The following is a 22,673-nucleotide window of genomic DNA, read 5'->3' as shown; positions in this document are numbered from 1 at the left end:
ACAGCTGACTTTGGGTGAGAAATATTATAAACAAAAAGTATATCTTAATGTCAGAAGAAGTAAATCTGTTGCATTAGAATAGCACTTTATTAAAGTATTGGTTAATAATTTAGCCAGAACGGATATTTTAAATTATCCTAATGAATCATGAAAAAGGCAAAATATTTCCTCTGGCCCAGTGAATATGATTTATGTCCATTTCAGAAGAAAACATACGGCTGATGAAAATAGTTTATTAAGATTATGAAATACATTAACATTCAAGGTTTGAAAGAACAACGGTAATATCTAAGTATCAGACGTAACTGTAGTACTAACGGCTCATCTAATTCAATAAAGAAAAAAAACATTCTAATCATCCCCATTTCATTTGGTTTAATAAGTAAATCTTCTGACTGACAAAAGTTGAAATCCAGCATAAACATTCATTATTTTCAGCACAGCAAAAGAAACAGAATATATTATTGTTACTGTAAAAACATTGAGTTCATAAGTATTTGCACCGAAAGGAAAAACTGTTTCAGGGGAAAAAAGGATACTGAATTAGAAGGGAAATATTTTTGTTGACTTTTCTCAAAAATAGGACTGTACCACAACTTGCCAAATCCAAAAATTGTTGACTAGCAGAGTTGAGTTAAAAATATTTTGGCTTCACGTAAAAATTTACTTTGAGGTCTAAGAGTTCTGCTCACATTTTATGCCCTATCCTAGCACACAAAATTAAAAGGGGAAAAAAATCACCAAATATGTCATAATATATTACAGTACAATATTAAAATATGTCTTTCAAATAATTGACTTACTGTTATTTCCGAGTCATCCCTTTACAATGCCATTTTAATGATCAATAACCTGAAAGGAAAAGAAATAAATGAAGATACGGTCATCATTAAAAATTTCCATGCACTTTGCTAAGAGAGTAGAACTTAAATGTTCTCACCAAATAAATAAGTAAATAAATAAATATGTCAAGTGATGAATGTGTTAACCAGATGGAGGGGATCCTATCACAATATATATGTATATCAGAAGACCACGATGTACACTTTAAATATCTTACAATTTTAAATGTCAATTATATCTCAATAAAGCTGAAATTTAAAAAAAATTCTAAGAACTACCATAGATTAAAAGTATTCAGTTTACATTTATTAAAAAAACCCTTAAAACCAAAATAGACTTATTAAACTGGGATGTCTAAGGAATTTATATATTTCACTTTAAAGTCTGTCAATTGGAACTATCTTCCCTATAATAAAAATAGTCATCCTCTTGGATCCCCTAAAAACCACGGCACAATACTAAGATCAATAATATTAATAAAGTACTTTGCTAGGAATAATCAATCCAATTCACTGTAGATCTGCTTTCTAAGTTTGGAAATGCACAACTTGTAAAAAATCAAAAGTCACAAGAGTCAAATTAATAAAAATATTAAAACGGGTCCAGCCAAATTTAAGATTGCATAAATTGACTTTGAAGTCAAATTGTGTTCTTGCTACTGTTATTGTTATAGTTGTTATTTTCACAATACCATAAATACTTTAGAGACAAAAGATTGTCATATGGGTGAACATACAAAATACCACCAATTAATTTGTTGAATATGTATAACTTTTAAAAAAAAACATTCTTTCAGTCATAGGGGTTATTAGTGAAACACTACTTTTTAAATACAGTTTTATTTTAAAAAGTTAATATTAAATCATAAAATAAGTCATATCTAAAATGTTAATATTTAAGACACTATTCCAAGTTTTTTAGAAATGTTTTAAAACAAGTCATTTTATCTGTTTTATTTACAACTAATTTCCTTACCAATCTTCTTTGTTCTCATAGGCTTTCAGAAATTATTTATCCATAATAGTAACTGAAAGAATTTCAAATGACATGAAGATTTTGGAAAACATATGCTTACTGATGAGGTTTTACAAGTTTTAGTCCAACTCTGTGAGAATCTACAAATATTAACAAAATGATTGATGGGCTAGTCCAGTTTTTCAAACAGCAGAATATTCATGTAGGCTGTAGAACGAATGTTTTCCTCCACTGACCCAGTTCATTTATAGTTGGCAAAATATTTGGAAACTAAACCATTAAGGAAGACTAGTTTCCTTTCCAGACCATGAATATGCAGAAAGAGGACAGCAGAATCTCAACTTATAACCCAGTGTTTCAAGATTTTCATTTTAAGCCAATATAGTCTATTTTTTTTGTTTGAAAAAATTCTACACAATATATAAACAGTTCAATTATATATATTTTTGTTTAAGTAACTACAAATAGTTCTTGATCTGTTTAATACTGAAGGAACTATAGAAAGAGAGAACTTTACAAAGTCTGAAACAAACTATTAAAATCAAATACTAATACATCTGTATTTGTTAAGTAAAATAATGCAAGCTTTTGCTCAGTTTTATGGTTTTTTGTACTCCTGTACAAAATGTAAGGGTAAATAAACAAAAATCTATAATTATTTTAGTGCCTGTAATTTACTTTAAAATGTTCCAGTAGGTACAGTATGAAGTATATTAGTTTACCTTTAATTTACAAACTAAAAAAATTAGTTAAAATTTGAAGAATTCCAATTGGGGATCTGCTCCCTAGGTTGGTTAAGATTTGAAGTTTGCATAAATCAATAGTTTGCACTCCAGGGGCAACTGTGACTAACGCTTCAAACTTCCAAATATTGGTCTGTGCAACCGGATGCGGGAGCTTGGTAATTTACGAAAGATTGTGACAGCTTTTCATTGATGAGACAAGTGGTGATCAAGATGTGTGACTGGCTAGAAACGCAGGGCAATCATCTCCTCATTGTATGAACAAAATATAAAAATCCCAGTAAAAGGCCAAGAGGCTAACATCTTTGACACCTTAGATCTAGAATTCTACTTAATTTGTTCCTCACCCCTCAGCTCAGGGGGCTTTTGTGCCTGCCAGTACTGAAGGGGCTCCTGCTACCAGAACACTGTTGCCTTTGCTCAGCAGCAAACTTCTCCTACAGGGTGCTGGATGGCACGCTGAAAAGACCAGAGAACTGAGACTAACCCCAGATTATTGGAACGGCTGTTGGATGGATTTTCTGATTGTTGATAAAAAGTTTGTAGGTTTACAGAAATTGGTGTGTAACTTATTTTGGGTTTTGTTTTTGTTTTGTTTATTTTTTAAATAAACTATCTGGTAGCAAAGCTGTAAGAGAAGAGACATAGTTCCTACCTATCTCTTATCGTCAAAGATTAAAATATTGACACAAATCCCTGATGTCTGTTAAGAGAACAAGTTAGCTTACATCAGTTCCCAATATCAGCCTACTGAAGGGGAGATTACTGAGGGCCAAGTAACTCAGTTTGGCTAGGGAAGGTAGATCGTGCTACAGTAATAGCCAACCCCTATCCTGGTGGCTTCAAATTACGAAAGTGTATTTCTCACTCTTACTAAATGTCCATTACAGGTTGGCAGCGCAGCTCTGCCAATCATAGTAACTCAGGTTAAGTAGGATAACAGGACAGCCTCTGTCTCACTTACTGGGAAAGATTCAAGAAAGATGAAGGAACACTGGTGGTTAAATATTCTGGCCCCAGATACAAAATTCACTGGCCTCAATTCCTTTTCTGGCTCCACTTAAATCGCAAGGGGACCAGGAAATGCAATACAATTCTATCATGAACCAGAACAGGGGAGAATGAGAAATATTTAGCAAGCTTTTTAAATTACCACAGCAATTCAGTATCTACAACTGAAACTGAGGTTTTCTGTTCAAACAATATATCCTAACGTTGTGGTGCATCCTAAAATTATGCCTCTTGCAAGAAAAATAAAGGAGTGATTAAATTTGGGTTTGCTACTGAGTTATCTAACTAAAGACTGAAATCGATTCTATTCTAATCTAAGTAAGCAAGAATATGAGTGGACAGGTTTAACTGTGTAAATGACGTAAACAATTATTAAAGATGTTTTGCAATGGGAGAGTCTAAAAAAGGATAAAAAGATACTCTACTTTAAACTTACACACTAGAACAGGAGTGGCCAAATCTTCATTCACATACTAATGACAAAGAGTATTCATTACAACGCAGATTCCAAGGCGGACTGGCCCTGGGACTAACATGATTTAACAGGCCTAGTACTTGAGTCCGGGAGACTACCTTTTGAAAATACACTCATTTAATTCTCATGCAGGCATTTCTGGGTCCTGAAACCAGATTTTGAGAAGTGATGGCATAAGTATGAAATTGAATTGGGAGAAGAGCAAGTAGGATCTCAATCAATTCATGGCAAATTTTACTTAGTTGCTGAAATTATATCATTAAAAAAGGTATCAAGAGAACATCTGAGTCAGTAGTCTCAACAAAATGCAATAGCTATGCCTTGACATTGCTTCTCTGCTCTGCATGAAAACTTTGAAAAACTGGTATGCAATTAGTCCCCTTTTAAATTATGAAGAGCAGGGGCATACCATTCCTTGACAGATGACTCCCAAATTGATATCTTTAACCCAGACTCCTTTCCTGAGAGCCAGACTCAAATATCCAACTTTCTACATGATACCTCCATTTGGGTAGACCTAATAGGCATCTCAATCTTTATATCTCCAAAACCAAATTCTTGACGTTCACCCCCAAAACTGCTCCTCCTGAAGCCATTTCCATCTCAATCAATGACAGCCATTCTTTCCATTACTCAGGTCAAGGACCTGGAAGCCATCCTTGACGCATCCTTTCTCAGTCATTCAGCAAAGCTTGTCAATGCTTCCTTTGAAGATTCTTTCCAGAATCTGAGCACTTCCTATCACCTCCTTCACTACCATCCTGGGCTAATCTAAGCCACCACCATCTCTTACTCGGACTGTGGGAACAACCTCCTAATGTTCTCCTCAGAGATGTGCTGGTAAATGTTGATAAACAACTTTACTTATAAATAATAAATATTTATAATGTTATAAAAGAAAGTAAAGGAAGGAAAGAATGAGAGAAAGAAAGGAAGCAAAGAAAGAAAGGAAGCAGGAGGGAAGGAGGAAAGGAAGGAAAAAAGGAAAGGAAGAAAGGAACAGGGAAAAGGAGGACAAGAAGAGGAGGAAAAAGAAGAGAAAGAAGAAAGAAGGAATGATAAAAGGAAAGAAGGACAGAAGGAAGAAGAGAGAGAGAGAGAGAGCAAGAGAGAGAAAGAAGGGCAAACAAACAAGGAAAAGGACTCCCTAATTTACAGCTTTTGCAGACTTCCATGGTGTAAACCACATGGAATGGTGTCAACCACCATGCCTAACTTCAAGTGACATGTCATGACCACATGTCCAGGCAGAGATGTGCACAATGGCTTCCCAGGAGCCAGCAGTAGTGAGTTCCAACACACCACAGATTCTCCCTTCCTTCACCCTTCTCAGCTGGTATCCTTTTCACCACAGGCAGACCCGAGTTTGATGACATCGCTCCTCAGTCCAAAGCCTTCCAGAGACTCACATTTCACTCAGAGCAAAATCTCAGATCTTAACACACACTCCAAAGCCTGCAGGATAATGCCCAGGGCTGTCCTCTGCTCTGTGGTATCACCACCTACTACTCTCGCCTTGCTCACTGCCCTCCGGCCACCCTGGGCTCCTCACTCTTCCTTGAACACTCCAAGCTTGCCTCCACCTCAGGGCCTTTGTGCTTTCAGTTCTCTCAGCTTGAAACACATTTTCCCTGGATATGTCCCTCCTTTACTTCCTTCTGGTCTTTGAATAAAAAGCATGAAATCAGGGACCCTGCCCGAACATCAGACATAAAATGGCATAACAACATTCCCTCTCTAATCCCTCAGCTTGCTTTATTCTTCTTTATAGCACTTTTTAACACCTGACATTTATACTTATAGATAGATATTATTATTATCAATATTTATTACTGTCTCTCTCCTTAAGGGCACACACATGGGTTCAGTTCCCACGTTCCTGTCCCCAGTTCCTATGACACTGTCACATAATGAACCAATAAAACCTTATTGACTAAAGAGACATACAATATACAAGCAAATAAACGAAGAAGGTAATTTCAGGTAATGAAAAGTGCCCTAAAACACATAAAGGAGGATGGTGAGGGGTCCGTGGGAGTGCGGTGGCCGGTGGGTGGTGGATATTTCAAGAGGTGATATTCAAGCTAAGGTCAGAAAGGCAACATAATTTAGTACAGGATAAAAGAAAAGGAGCAGCTTTGTGGATGATTTTAGGAGGATTTTAAAAAAAGAAATGTTAAAACAAATCAATTGCTTCTTGTGTTCTCAAAAAGTGCACAGAGTCCTAAAATGACAGAGTAAAAAGAGGATGTTTCCTTTAAAGGAAAAGGAGGCAGAAAGGATCACCCCCTCCAATGCCCCACCTGAAGAGGGATAGGAAGGAATAGAAAAAGTCAAGGGGGAACTCTTACATTTGTGCAGACCATTATACTTTCAAAGTTTACGTTGTCTAATTTATTTACTATATTTATCTCTCACATTGACCTTCAAAAATAGGCAGAGTTTATTATTCCAATCATTAACTAAAAGAGCCTAAGACTCACAGAAGTGAACGCCTTTTCTAAGGTCAACAGTCTAGCAAGTAAGTGAACGAAGCTTACCCAGCAGCCAGGTGTCCTCACACAGGTCATTATATTGTGTGAGTTGTGCTACGCTGCCTTGATGAAAACTGGCAAAACTGGAGTTTGCCAGTTTGCTCAGTATGGACTCACCTCATACAGTTGACTTGCATTGAAATTTCATAGACTTGAATTAAAGGTTGACTTTGAATGCATGGCAGGAAGGCCAACAGTAACATTAACTTTCAAAGATTCCTTCATGCTCCTCAAACTAAGGACAGACTTCTGGCATCCACAGCCATCAACGTGACTCCAGTGAGAATTTCCAGCTTTACTGCACACATACCTTACAAAATGTTTTAAGACATTTTCACCCATGCCAGACCATTTGCCCAAGTCATTCAACATGAATAAAAGCAAAGAGAGGAAAAAGTATGCTTTGTTCTACCTGTAATATTTAACTTCTTCTTCCTCTCATCTCTGTCACAATTTAGCCATCTTTAACAAGTCTTTTGCAAACCCCTCAAATCAGCTGTGATTTTCACTTTTCAAGCATCCTTCAAAGTCTGATGACACCAGTCACATCCTGACTTGTACTATAGTTACTGGAGGAATGCTTAAATATCCCATTCCCCAAATAGAATACAAATAATTGGATAAAAAGACTGTCCCTTCTGTAACTTCAATTTCATGTTCCTTATGCAGGGAATCTGCCATAAGTGGGGAATCAGTAAATATTTGTGGAATTGGATACAACTGATTCAAAGAGAAAAAAATGTAACCTTCAGATGAATGATTTCAACACTCTGTTGAAGGCAGAAGGGAAGATACGAGAGATATCCAGCGTAGAATGAAATCAGTAAATGAAATTGTTTGAGAGAATGAAGAAAAGCAGAAGGAGAAGGAGTCAATTGTATCTTCAGAAGCTGACACAATGCATGGTGCACAGAAGCTACTGAATAAATACCTGTTGAATGAATAAATGAATGAATGAACAAAAAGAGGAGGGTAAACGAAGACAAAAAACTATTGAAAGATAACCTTAAACCTGGGTCCATTGTTTCAAGCTAAATGGGCGGACCCCAATAGAAATTAGGTTATTAGTATAAAATATGCTATTCAAAGGGTAAGAGGAAATATCTGTCTGCATTATCTCCCCTCATGCTCTTGCATTATAGGCACTTTCCTAAATAATTTAACATGAACCACAGCAAAATTCTGTGAAGAGGCAGGAGAAACAAGATTCTCCCCCATTTGACAGATAAAGAATAAGATCAAAAGGATAAGTCTAGGTCAAGTTCAGAATCAGGGGCCAAGTCAAACTGGAACTCTTTGTTAGGAGTCCTCTAACTCCTGGATACTCTGGGCTCCACAGAAAAGCAGCATTGCCACCCCCGGGGCCTTGTTAGAAATGCAAAATCTCAGATCCCAAGCTAGACACCTGAGTCAGACTGAATATGAACAACGTCCCTCGATGACTTGAAGTAATGTTTTTGTTTTTTCTTTTTAAAGATTGGCACCTGGGCTAACAACTGCTGCCAATCTTTTTTTTTTTTCAGCTTTATCTCCCCAACCCCACCCCTGTACACAGGTGTATATCCTAGTTACAGGTCCTTCTAGTTGTGAGATGCGGGACGCCACCTCAACGTGGCCTGACGAGCGGTGCCATGTCCGCGCCCAGGATCCAAACCCTGGGCCGCCACAGCAGAGCGCGTGGACTTAACCACTCAGCCGTGGAGCTGGCCTCTTGAAGTAATCTTAAAGTTAACTGCTTACCTGGTATAAAACTGGATATAAATCTGTCTGCCTTAATGTATAGATAGATATATAAATATAGATATATAGCATGATATATATAGCAATAGAAGAGTCATATAGAAATGCTACCCTTGGAAAGAAAGAAAATATTATTATTGTAAACAATACTCAATATTAGTAAATGATAATATGTAAGATACATGATAACAAATATGAATTAGAAAGGAACATAGTTTAAGTCCATGAATACTGGCCCTTAGAGGAAAAAAACATATTTAAAGGAAGCCTCTTTTTAATTAAAGCAAAACTGAGCAGCTTGTTGGGCATCTTAGGGATTCTATCCCATTTTCGAGAAAAAAGAATACTAAAAGGAGCACAGAATGATATGGCAAGCACAGTAGTTGGCATCCATCTGTAAAAACAATGTGTTGAGAGATGCTTATTTCAACACATGTTAACATCAGGGGTCTTTACACACACCCCCCCCACACACACACTAGCTAAAGAGAATGGATTTGATACTCAACAGGCATATGAAGGTTGTGATACGTTAATTAAGGGAAATTGCTTTGGTGATCTTATGTTAGTAATAATGGACAGTACTTTTTTGGAAAGCAAGGTAATAATGGAGTCTAAACATAGTTTATTATCAACACATATACCCCTCACGCCTCAGATAAAAGAAGGGACAGGAGTGGAAAATTCATTTCCCCTTTCAGAAGGGTGAGAGGTTGTTTTCATTTCGCATTTTTAAGATTCAGACAAATCATTTCTTAAAAAGTGGCTGAAAGTTCAGAGCTGAGTTCCTTACTCAATTACTACAGCTTTCTATTGTCAGGATTTCTGCATATATTTTAAAATTTTCCCATTGCTGTCTCTTTTTTTGTTATTATTTTTACCTTAGTAAAAATATAAAGAGAACAGAAGAGAAAAGAAGGTTAGCGGATCAGGAGGAGGGAAAGGCAGGAAGCAAAGATGTTCCAGAGAGAAAGGAAATACTTACAAAAGGGGGGATAGTTGAGCTATGTTGAGAAAGATGAACTAAATTTTCTAGATAGAAATTTTTAAAAAACAATTTTGTGTTATCAAAAAGAAAAATAGCTTCTATAAAAGGACTTTTCTTACTAAAATTGAAAGACGACAGTGCTTATAAGTTTATAAACAGTGTTTATAAATTATCTATCAAAAATTAATGGCATTTTCATGAAATACCTAAAATCAAACAATTCATTTGAAAATTTTTCATGTGTCAATAAATGTTTTCCATTAATATATTTTCAAAACTATGAAGAACTGTTTGAAAGCAGAGTTTCAGGTTATGTGGCATAGGGAAGAGAATTTTCCTAAAATTATACTAAAATTTGTCTATTACATCCAATATGGTTGATATAGTGACACAGTAAAGCCTTGGATGACTTTTAATTGGCTTTAGGTCCCAGAAGCATCATATTAGTATTTTCAAATGATTTTTTCTAACTACAAGAAACATCTTATTCAATAAGTATTCAAACACATATTTCATACATACACACACCCGCACACAAGATTGTCTAAATTGAAGGCCTGAATTTACATTGGGTTTAGAATTGATTGTGTTTATCTTAAGATAATGGCAAAGTGTCCTTTGAGAATCTCGACTCCATGTGAACTGCTTCCTTGTGCTTACAAATAAGATGTACAGCCAGTTTCTGTAATTTATCTGTTTTCACTCACTCTTTACTTAGGTCTATAGTAAGAATCATATCCTTGCCACCTTGGCTGTACTGCTCATAATTGTAATTGTGAATATGGAGCTCTCTGTGATGCACCAATGTTTATTATGTGATGAGAGTAGAATTCAGAAAGTATACAAGATTCTGAGATTAAACTGGGAGGAGAATTCTTGGCATTTGTATTAGGGATCTAGATTAGATTTAAAGCAAAAAGAACTATATTCAGATGATTTTCTTTCATGATAGCAACACATTTAAACTGCTTTCTTCTCACACTTGACTGTGGGCTCTAGAAGGGCCTAGACCATGTATTAATCGTGTTTGAATTCCCAATGAATAGCACAATACTTGGCCCCAAAATAGACACTCAGATTAATTAACTAATTTAAGGGCCTTATAAACTGAAGTGCACAGTGTTTGGGGTGCATGTGGCTGGGGAGGTAAATGAGAACCGTAACATAAATAATCGCACATGTTGTCACAAAGTAGATCCCAGAGATCCTTCCAAACGTGTCACCGTAGAACTAATTTCTTCAAGCAATAAGCCAAAAAATAATCCATTCCTGATTCTAAATCATTTCTTATTTAACCAAATATCTATACTTATAATGGACCTGTATTAAGAGATTTTACCTATAACCTACTCACAGTAATTCAATAGGCAAAAGCCCAGCTGGGAATTAAGTGGCTTGTCTGTCAAGAATGTGTATTTCAGTTTTTCCATTCGTAGACTTTCCATTTTTGTTTTCTTCCTAATAATTTCACCCAAGAGGTCAAGTGGGTTAATACGTCTCATAAAATGCCTGTAATTAAATGATATGTACAAAAGTATGAATTACTTCAAGATACCTTGTCTCAGTTTTATAAAAATTCAATGATAATGAAGTGAGTCTGAGAGACACGTTTAAGGGATGTCTGGCAATTTTCAGAACTGTTGTCAGGAATTCACTTAGAAATGATTAGCAATCATATATCAAAGTATATAAATATTTTGATAGGAAATGGATAAAGGAATAAACATGGATGTTTATCCAGGTATATTAGAGAAGTCAGAAAGATAAAGTATATGACTTCCTGATATAAAAGCTAAATCTTTAAAAAAAAATTAGCGTCATGGGGCTGGCCCTGTGGCCGAGTGGTTAAGTTCGCAGGCTCCACTGCAGGCTGCCCAGTGTTTCGTTGGTTAGAATCCTGGGCGCGGACATGGCACTGCTCATCAGACCACGCTGAGGCAGCGTCCCACATGCCACAACTAGAAGAACCCACAACGAAGAATACACAACTATGTACCGGGGGGCTTTGGGGAGAAAAAGGAAAAAATAAAATCTTAAAAAAAAAAAAAAAAAAATGACCTTAGATTTCTAAGGCTTTAAAAAAAAAAAAATTAGCGTCATATTTTCCATGGTTGTCCCTCTCTTTTACGTCTAATCTTCATAATTGATTTAAACAGTATTGTATTTTAGACAGGGTGATGGGTAGAAAACTTCTGAACTTACTGACTTCTTAGTAGTCATAATTTACCTACAAAGATGGATTTAGAGAGGAAATTAGGCAATGGTGTACTGGTAGATGTTTAACAACTGGTTCTCAAAAAAAGAAGAAGAAAAGGCCCTGATTTGTAGTATTTGCTGATTTCTATGGTGCAAATATTTCTGCCATGGCTGATTTCAAGGAAACAAAATGATGTCTCTTAAAAATGGGGTTCAGGGGGGCTGGCCCCGTGGCCGAGTGGTTAAGTTCGCGCGCTCCGCTGCAGGTGGCCCAGTGTTTCGTTGGTTCGAATCCTGGGCGCGGACATGGCACTGCTCATCAGACCACGCTGAGGCAGCGTCCCACATGCCACAACTAGAAGAACCCACAACGAAGAATACACAACTATGTACCGGGGGGCGTTGGGGACAAAAAGGAAAAAAAAATAAAATCTTTAAAAAAAAAAAAAAAATGGGGTTCAGGAAGGGATAGTTCCAGTAGGCTCATCCAAGCTGGTTTTAGCTGGCTTCAGCACATCATTGAAATTCAGTCATATTAAGTTAATAAGTATTTCATTGTAAAAAATGATTTAACACATACATACATATAAGTTAATAAGTACTTTATGAAAAAATTGACACAATAACTTTGGAAAATGGTGTCAAGTATATGCCCCTCTTAGAGATGCACTATATACGTTAGTTTTTGAATGCCCTGCAAAGTACTGTGTATAAGAAATCTATTTAACATTGTTAATATAGCATTCCTCTCGTATTTATTTGACTCCTGGATTTTTTTGTCCCAGAATACCTAGTAACATCTTCCAGAGTAACAGTGTTTCAGAGATTCCCATTTTGGAAATGTGGCTCTGGGGTTACACAATTCTAGTCTCACCAGACACGTAGTAGGCATTCAGTAATGACAGATTACCAACAAAAAGTACTCATTTGTTTATATAGGTCACAAGAAAGAGGTAAAAAAAAAAACAAAAAGATACATGAGTAAGTAGAGGAGATTCTGTCCCGTCTTTCATGAGTTTGGATTATTTTTAGATAATTGTTTCATTGATGTAATCACAGGTTTATTCATTTAGTAGAGAGAGATTTATTGAGCAGCTACTATATTCAAAACACTATCAGACACTAAGGCCCTGAAAAGTTTCAGTCCTTTCATTTCACTTATAAGGGTAAATGCTCCATTAGGCAAGGCCAATTTTATCTTTTCTTTTTTGATTTTGCAGTGAGGAGGGCAAAATATACTAATTACTCTAAAGTTTAATTCTAAGAAATATCTAAATCTAACACATCTTGTTATATGAGTGGAGTTTTTGTTGCAAGCCACGTGTAGTATGGACATATTACCCAGCTATTTAATGTCTCTGATATGGAGAACCTTTCTTAAGGAAAGAAGCTGTCATTTTTTCCCCTAAGTACTCAATATTAAATGTCCTGTCTGCATATTAATGTGTTAACTTTATAGCATTTTAATAACTATCAATCTGATTTTATGAGAGCATCTCCAAGTGTTTACATACATCCACATTTGGCAAGTTAGTGTAATTTATGTTCACACATAAATATTCAGAAAACTGGGTATGTTTTGAAAAACACAAGAGTAAAACTAATGGCTACATGTTAACTGGAAAAAAAAATCAAGAAACCAGCTAACTATTTCGCAACAGATTTCATGCCATAAACTCTTTTTCCTTTAACCACAACGCACAAATTAGCCTGCAATATGTAAACTTTAGTGCATTTACTTTTGTTTTGTTTTCCTTTGGAGAATTGGCAGGTAGATTTTCCACAGAAGAAATAACTGACACTTGACCTTTGGCAGCAAGTATGATCTGTTGTTACATCAAAGAAACTCTGATGTTGAATTATCTTAGCAGTCTTTAAATTGTTTAAAGAAACTAGAACATGACTGCTTTAAGACAACGTTTATTTCTGATAATAGTGTATGAATTAGTATTATACTAAAATAGTGACACTTCAATAATTCATTTACCCCATATGCTTTTCTCACCATGAAAGCAGAGAAAAGAATGTATTTCAGCACTTGAAAGTAACAAAACCACATGCATACGTTTAGCCATGAATCTAGCTCAAAACAAGTTATAATTATGGAGGAATACCTCGGAAAATTATCTCCTGATTTCTCGATTGAGGGGACAAAATTGTTGCTATGGCGGTCACCAACACTTAATTCCTTTTGTAAAGCTACAAGGTGATTTTCCTTCAAGGTAAGTATTTGCAATGAACATCTACATACAACAGGACCACGTGGGGCTCATTTGTAGCAACATACATAGCTTCTCAAAAATAAATTTAATAAAAGTTGTTTTAGGCCTTGCCCTTTGAAGCATTCTTTGCTTTTTCATTCCCTAATTTTAACAACACACTTGCAAATAAAAATTGCTCAAAGGATGAGCTGCATGGAACATCTATAGTTAACTGTACGTCATTGAAAGATAAGCAAGTATGAGCTCTTTTAATATTGGGTTACGGTACATTGTTAGAGGAAAGTTTTATCTATGTTAATCATTCAGATGTCTGCATTTTGTGTACTTATTACAGTAGGTCTATCCTGAATAATACAGAATATGCTACATTTTATATTTGTCAAAGTTTTATTCAAATAGCATCAGCTGATAGCGTATCATATCACAAAATTCAATTTCAACAGTAAACATCTCACAGAAAAGAAAAAACACTTTGATATTTGAATCTATAGACTCATTAATGTATCAAGCAATGAATAAAACATAAATGCATAAGTTAGAAACAGAACAGTTGTCAGAAGCTAATGGTTTTGACACAGATTTGAATTCACCGTAAGGATATTTCAAAACGCAGAGGAAGTCCCGCACTTCCTTACAATGGTAACACCACAGCTAAGAAGTTTCTGACCAAACCTTCCACCTCTCCTCGTGAGATCTAACCACAGAAATGAACATAAACATGAGGAAATCCAGAGTAAGAAATCAAAGAGAATCAGGTCAGAGAGAGAGAGTCATAAGAACATATATTCGATATCATATTCCGGCACAAAAGGGAACTATTTTAAAATAATATCCATAATAAAGCTATATTAACAATAGATTGTATGATCCTGCCATTGGGGGTGAGGGGTATTATCTTGATCCTCAACCTCTGCTCGTATAAGAGCCCAAGAAATGAAAATCATGTTTATCATCGCTGTTTGTTTTATACAAATTTACTATCTTTATTAAAACTGGTCTAAGAGAAAAAAATTCTATTCTGAAATAGCCCAAGTCTGGTTCTTAACAGTCATGTGACTTTTTTTTTTCTGCCAGCCATGTGCTCCGTATCATTTTACTCTGAAATAACTATGCGGATTTCAGCTCAACCTGCCTTTGCTTCTAATGCATGACATACCCCGTGAGGGAGCCTGAGAACAGACTCCCTTGAAAAGCAAGGTTCTCATAGTTGGCCTGTAACCATGGAAGCAGATGCCGGTTTCTTCTTACCCCTGCTTACCTCTTTGCAGCCTCGAGCTGCTCCCTATTGTTAAAAGGGGTACGCCTTGATTTTTCTTCATCATGACCGAACTTGCCTCTTCTTCAAAGGGCATGACGCTGCAGGTCATTGGTCTAGACTGTTTGCACGGTCCACAGAACAGCCTTGATGTAACCCTCGCTCCGTCTGAGCCACACCACCAGCCGTGCATCTGTAGACTGTAGGGGGACATTGGAGATCTGTATTTGAAAAGAAGTCTGTCTGATTTTGCCATTGTGCCTTTTCACTCATCGATCGAATGAATATCGAACCTTCTGTCGTTGCATGTGTGAAATAGATAGCTTAGCAAGCACTTTTGTGCCCAACCTGTGCGGTGGGCCAAAAGGTTTTCCTTTTAGTCTCAAGAATTTTTTTTTCAGACTTTACGAATTTCGTGTTAGCTTAAATTATTTATATGCTTTTATTTTCTCCAACTCTTATGATGACGGTCTGAGTTACTTCATCAGCAGTGACTTCCTTTTGGTACTAGAAGGAGTATTTTCTTTTCTGTCAATTACGTTTTTTTTCTTGTAGCTTTTTAAGGTCTTCTAGCCTAACTAATTTGTAACTAGAAGTGTAACTGCATGCTGGTAAGCCAAAAATTTGAGGTATCTTTTTAAGAAGATGATTAGATGATGGCTATCATGTCACAGATTTAATTCCAGAAAGGTGAACTTGAACTGCCTCAAGGTAATTTCAATGATTTGTAAGAGTAAGTCAAATAATCACATTGATTTTAAGTTAAACAAAATGTTTTATAAGCTCTGTTAATGGAAAAAAATGTTCTTTGTTTTTCCCTTTTCAAAATGTGTGAAAATGTTAGTCTGAAGTATTGAAATATCCTTAAAAAGCACATAAATTTATTACTGCGATTTGGCATGTTAAATAAACACCATATATTTATAATGTGTATCTTCTAACATGATTTGATTAGAAAGTATACAATATGAAAATACGTTGTTTACATTTCATTTTTAATACAATTAGAATTCACTGCTTGTCATCAATAACTGATGTTAACAATAAACCAATGGCAACTATGCCACCTGCTCGTTCTAAAACGATTCTTTTACCAAGTTCTTAAAAAATCAGAGTCACTTCAACATGTCTCATATGCTTATCTTCAGGATATTGCTTAGCAAGCGTTGTCTGTGTGTCATCAGTTTTTGTTTTGTTTTGTTTTAAGAAACCACTATCTCATACTTCAAGGCATACCTATTTTCTCTGATTGCCACGGGCAAAGGGGAGGTCCATGACAGAATAAAGAAGGTTATTGTGACAGATGAAACATAATTCACAATGAGTACTCTTTTCATCCAGCCTTAAGTAGCGGAGGATTACTTCCAAGCTGAATTTGGTGGCAGAACGTATGAGCTGATTTTATTAACATATAAGGACAAGCCAAAGCAGAAATCCTATTTCTCTTCAGCTGGGTTGTGGCTGTTCTGTGTGTGTCTGTTTGGGGGTCTTATTTTGTTCATCTCAAATAGAAGATATGCTGGACAGAAGATAGTCTGAAGAAACGGAGGGAGAAGGCGGGGAGAGTAGGAAATAAGAAACTTGGAGCAATAAAACTTGGGGTTTGCTGTACTAGATAACGAAAACTGACGCATTAGATAGACTTCTACCTTCTTTGGCATGCACATGAAATAAACTCATACTTATTTTCAACAAACACATGAACTGCAAAAGTAGGTAAATTTTATTTCATAAACTTCACTTACATTTCTTTAGGTAATGATTTTTTGTCTTTTTTCATATTCTTAATTTCAAATGGTTTGTTAGATTTTCAGATGTCATTTATTTTGTATGAGGGCTTAATCCTAAACTTTAATTAAATAGGTATGTGTTTATTTGGATAGTTTACTTGCTTTCAATTGCTTGCTTTATTTTTAATGACAAAGCTTTTATTTGATCTTTATACAATTTTTAGATTCAAATATAATTTTTTTGCTTTCTCCTCATGAGGCCAGATTTTAAATTAACCAAACAACAGGCAAAAAATTGTACTTGATAAATATCTGTGCATTGTAAGAAAATTCCAGACTACAAAATGTACTGCATTCTGTTGGCTTTAAATAGAGCTTTATTTACGTTAACCATTTGGACTTAGTTATTCCTGAGAAAATTTTTCTCTTTTGCTTTATTTTCAAATACTTTATAGGAGTTGTAGTTGCAGTGCTTTTCTATCTGTAAAAGGAAAAGTAAGTGGTTGTCCTGTCTGCTGGCAGATCTGCTATTACACAGCTTACAACAAAGTGCTATTTCTCTGCTGTGTTCTTGTCAATCATGGTTTGTTATTCCAGAAAATGAAAAAAAAATCTAAATTCGAAATTGAGGTCTTTCTCAACATAATGGATATATTTCATATTTCAAATATTGTAGTGAATAATTCAGATGTACAGAATTTTTGTAGGTATTCCCTGGAAGAAGGCATAAAAACTATAATCTACATCTATTTCTTTTATATATTTTTTACTAAAGTGCAATAATATGGTTCTTTTCTGTATATCAAATATACAACTCACATTAACAAAAATGATTTCACTTATTTAAGTTGGCTTTGTAGCTAAAAATTGAATAAAATATGCAATAAGATTCTTTCTTCCTAAAATTTGTTAACACTGTAATAAATACTTATTACTGCATTAAAACTTTGCTTCGATTAATCTATTTTTCATTTCTCTGTATGTTGTGATTGAATTGTTACTGTTCAAAAAGCAGTAATTTCAAAATAAAAGAATGTGATTACTCTGTAACTCCAGAAATTGCTAGAAATCATATTATTATTGTCGAAATGTTGATTAAAATATAAATCTCTCCTACATCCCTTACAAAAGAATGCTCAATTAAATCACATCAAGAGAAAATTTTTAGAATATTCTTTTACATGTTTTTGTTAATAAAAATAAAACATAATTTTTAAACAAAAGAAGAATTTCAAAGGAAAAGTATAAAAATGCATATATTTACTATTGCCAGATCATCTACAGATTTCCTATTCACAGTTTTCATATGCAATTACTCTGTAGAAACATGCCAGTGCACACATCTTTTGCATTTGGTAAAATTTTCTACTTTTGTTGTTATTTCACAAATATTGCTTCATATGATTTATTTGAAATATCTGTGTAATCTGTTGTTAGAAAACAAGAATGAAATGAATGAGGACTAAAGTGATGTTTTTAATTAAACATAAGAGAAAGAAGAAAACTTTAAGAATAATGAGTTCATACAGAAATTATTTAAAAGTTGCAATTCACAGTATAAATTTTTAAAGAATAGGTTTTATTTGATTCATGGTTGAACTTAAAATCAAGTGGTGTGTGTTGGGTTGAGCATATCTAAAAGTAAAATTCATTTGCACTCACTGAATATTATAAAATATTATGGGAATATGATTGTATTAATCTGAGGATGAGATTTTGTTCTTTGCAATTACATGACAGCTTTTTAAAAAATAAGATTATGCAACCCTGAAAGTGATATCATTATAAATATCTTTAAATTAACCTGCATATTCAGCATGGTGCTGCAAAAAAATAATAGAAATAAATAGAGGTAAGTATATGTGATTTTCATGTATGATCTTTGCAGAGTCAACCTCTGTTTTATTCAAAATTTATTTCCTGTGTTTCGGGCCAGAACACTTTTCATGTTGCCTTCTTCCTCCCTCCCTCCCTAAAACATATTTGCTATAAACTTCTGCACCAATCACTAGGAAAGACACAGACAGCAGTAGCAGTGCAGGAAGCAGCCCCGTGAATGTAAAAAAATCACAGACTTTGATTTTATAAGACAAGTTGGATAGGAGTCAAAACTGCCACATGCGGTGTGAAAAAATGCCACCCTGGTGTGAACAAAAGGTTTAAAATGGAGTCAAGAAGCGTGCAAGCTCGATGTCTAAGCTTTTCCTGTGAATTGTCTGCCACAACCTGCAGGGTATCAAGTGGGCTGGGAAGGAAAGAGAGCTCTTGGAAGCTACAACTGAGAAACATCGGCAGTCAAATGTGTTAGTTTTTTTTTTTTTAATTTTGTTTTGTTTTGTTTTGTCTCATCTAGGCATCATTATACTAAACTGTTTTACCCAAAACATAAAACAAATCCCAAAAAAGTCACATAATGTGTGAAGAAACTGTTGCTTACAAATGAATTGTTAGGTTTTTTTTTTTTGCATTCCTTCATTTATAGCAAAGGGAAGTTACCAACTGTACTTTATATTTTAAATTCCTTGTTTTGTGGTGCTGAGTTTACTTACAAAAAGGTGAATAGGGAAAAACGTTTGTAAAATCCTGACTACTAGAGTCAAAAATGTAATTATAATGCTCATGTTTGATTATCTTCTAAATTATCAAGAAAAGAATGGAAGAAAGAGGCTAAGAGTTCACTAATGGAAACAAGCATTTCATATCTTATACAACGATAATTCTGAATGAATATTCAGCAGGCATAGTCCTTCAGAAAACACACGGCTACAAAATGCTACTACAATCTACTAATATTACGCTTTTCCTAACATATTACAATGTAAAAATTTACTCCATGCCCAAAAATGTTTGTTAACCAAAAATAATCAGCTGAATCAGTTAAACCATCATCATTCACTTAAATAACTAAAAAAAGGCAATTCAATTTTAAGGACAATTAAAAAGTATGTACTGTGTTATAATCTCCACTTCAATAATCTTGATATGGTTATAAAGGCACATACGAATGCTAATTACATGATAAATTATGAATAGCATTTAAAGAAAGTAACATTTCCTAGGCGATTGTGATCTAATCAATACTACACATCTAAATGCAACCAGAAACATCTTTGAGGAGCATTGAAAAGATCCTTAAACTTTGAAGTCAGTTTTATTACATTTGCATCTTATCTCTTATTAAGGATTGGGTCGAAAGCCAGCAAGTCCCATCGGTTATGAATGCAGGTCAAGACAGGAACATTTTTCTATTTACTCTTTGTAACACTGGATAGAAATCAATGTGTTACTTTCATTACAACCACACAATCAATTCCATTTAAAGTATAATACAACAGCCAAGTCCAAGGACAATATGGATCCTTGGAAAAGCTCATACCATTTGCAGGGCTGTATTTGATATAGCTCCTGGTGAATTGTTTTCTTTGTAATTAGTCCTCATGGTCATTTAAAGCAACTGCCTAAGCTGGCATCACAACATAAGATCCAACCAAAAATTGAGTACAATCTCTGTCAAAGTTGCATTAAAAAGAACATTCTTTTTAAACAATAAAAACCTTATAAGGAAGGATTCTTTCTACATTGAGTATAACGTGAGCAAGACATTATTATACAGCCTTTTTATAGTTCAAGAAAAATTTACAAACACCGAAAATTCTACCTTGAAATACAAAATCCCTATTTCAAATGCCACCTTCCTCTCATCTCTCAATAAATGACTTTATTCTGATCAATCTTGTCTTGCTTCAAAATTATCAAGATTTTTGTTTGTAGGTATTTCTTTCACAAAGCATGGCTCAGTAAACAAAAGAAATATGTCCATCTCAACATAACAGAATCATCATGTCAATTATTTTTAAAGCTTTTTAAAACTAGGATAATCTTCATGTTTGTAAATTACTTGAAAACACAAGATAAATCACCTATGCCAACACTAATGGCAGTTGAATGGATTCTTTTCCCTTTATTTTATAAATGAGGATATTTTCCATTTTCACATCAATTTTGAGCATTTCAATTTACATAGTCCCCTGATTTCCTCAAACATATAGTAAATGAAAGTCTTCCAGAAGAACACAATTTACAATTCTCTCAGATACAATTTTAAAAATACATCTGTCGCTCAAAATGCATTCTGCCCCTTTGATATAATAGGACTAATTCAAATTTAAATCAAGTCATTTTTGATTGTTTTATCAAAAAAAACTATGTCATTTATGAAAATTGCATGATCTTGAAATTTGGGAGTTTGGAAAATTTTCTCCAGTTAGAAAAATACAATTCCAAATTTAGTTTCAATATTTCGTTCTTTCTGCAAAACTGAGGACATGCTTCTCTGTCACTATTCAGTAAGGTGTTTAATGTAGCTATTATTAATGAAATTTCCTTTCTGGTGACAAGAAGCAGTTCCTACGGCTCAGCTTTCCTCAAACACAGCCTATAAATACGGTCTGAGATGTGAAGGTGCTCCCACAGGTTCTAAAGCGCCCTAAGTGTTGCTGAGCAGAAAGGGGTGTCTTTAGTGCTATATTTCTTGCATAAATAAGCACAGGCCAATAAACCCAATGTCGAAGTCTCCAGACAGACCATTCCTGTCTAGAAGACAGCCTTCTCCACTTCCAGAACTCAATTTCTGATGACCTTGGATGGCTGTGAATGGGGCTACTGTTTAGTTGTATTTCCTTGTTTTCAATGGTCTCTGCCACTGAGAACATCTCATTCTATTCCCTGCTCTCTGATTTACCTGCCAGGCTACCCTTTTTAGACTGAGCAGGCACCACACTCATGGATGACTTGCACGAATCATGCCCTGGCCCCCGTGAAAATTCAGAACTTGGAGGTCAAAGATAGGTAGGCCAAGCCTCTGACAGCAACTCAGACGACACCAGGATGGAGTAGGGCAGACAAAGCCATTTTAGAGTAAAGGTTATCTTGGGCCATTCATAATACAATCACTTCAAAAGCAGAGAAGTCATTCCAAGGAGGTGGGCCAAAACTTAAAAGGAAGATGGATGTCAGTTTAATGTTTAACGCAGGCAAGCAAACTAAGAAAGCTTATGTGCTAATTTTTATATGTTTATTAGTTTTGATTTTAACGGTCATGTTGTTTCTAAATGTTTAGGGAGCTACACAGGGAGTTCCTAAAAATTATGGCTTTTAAACTTGCATCTCTGACATGGTATGGAACATTTTCTTTATAAAGTTTTATATACAATTCCATCATGTGTATTCTCCTAAATGAGAGAGAAACTTCCTGAAAGTTGAGAACTGGGCTCATCCTTCATATTCTATCCAAGTTTGTCTGGAATGTAGGATTTCCTAAAGGAAGATCAGAGAACTAGCTGGATTTCCTTCTTTTGATTTTTGTTTAACTTTTGAAAAATAAATGGGGCTAAAATGTGATTTCTTTTTTACATTAAAATTTGTTCATGGAAGCTCAGTCTTCATATATTAAATGATATACAGTAGTCCGCCCTTATCTGAGGTTTCCCTTAACTTACCACAGTTTGTTACCTGCAGTCAACCTTGATCCAAAATAATTAAATGAAAGTTTCCGGAAATAAACAATTCACAAGTTTTAAATTGCACGCTCTTCTGAGAGCATGATGAAATCTTGAGCCATCCTGCTCTGTCTCACCCTGGATGTGAGTCATCCCTTTGCCCAGCGTATCCACACCGTACACACTACCCACCCCTTAGTCACCTAGTATATGGTGGCCATCAGATGGACTTTTGCAGTGTCACAGTGCTTGTGTTCAAGTCACCCTTACTTTACCCAAGAATGCCCCCAAAGAGCAAGGGTAGTGATGCCGGCAATTCAGATATGCGAAAGAGAAGTTATTGTTGGTAATCTCTTACTGTGCCTAATTTGTAAGTTAAACTTTATCATAGGTATGCGTGAATAGGAAAAGACATAGTTTATATAGGGTTGGGTACTACCTGCAGTTTCAGGCATCCTCTGGG

This window comes from Equus quagga, chromosome 21 (genome assembly GCF_021613505.1).
Source record: "Equus quagga isolate Etosha38 chromosome 21, UCLA_HA_Equagga_1.0, whole genome shotgun sequence".
Lineage (NCBI taxonomy): Eukaryota > Metazoa > Chordata > Mammalia > Perissodactyla > Equidae > Equus > Equus quagga.
The sequence above is the reverse complement of the archived record's forward strand: the minus strand, read 5'-3'. Positions refer to the sequence as shown.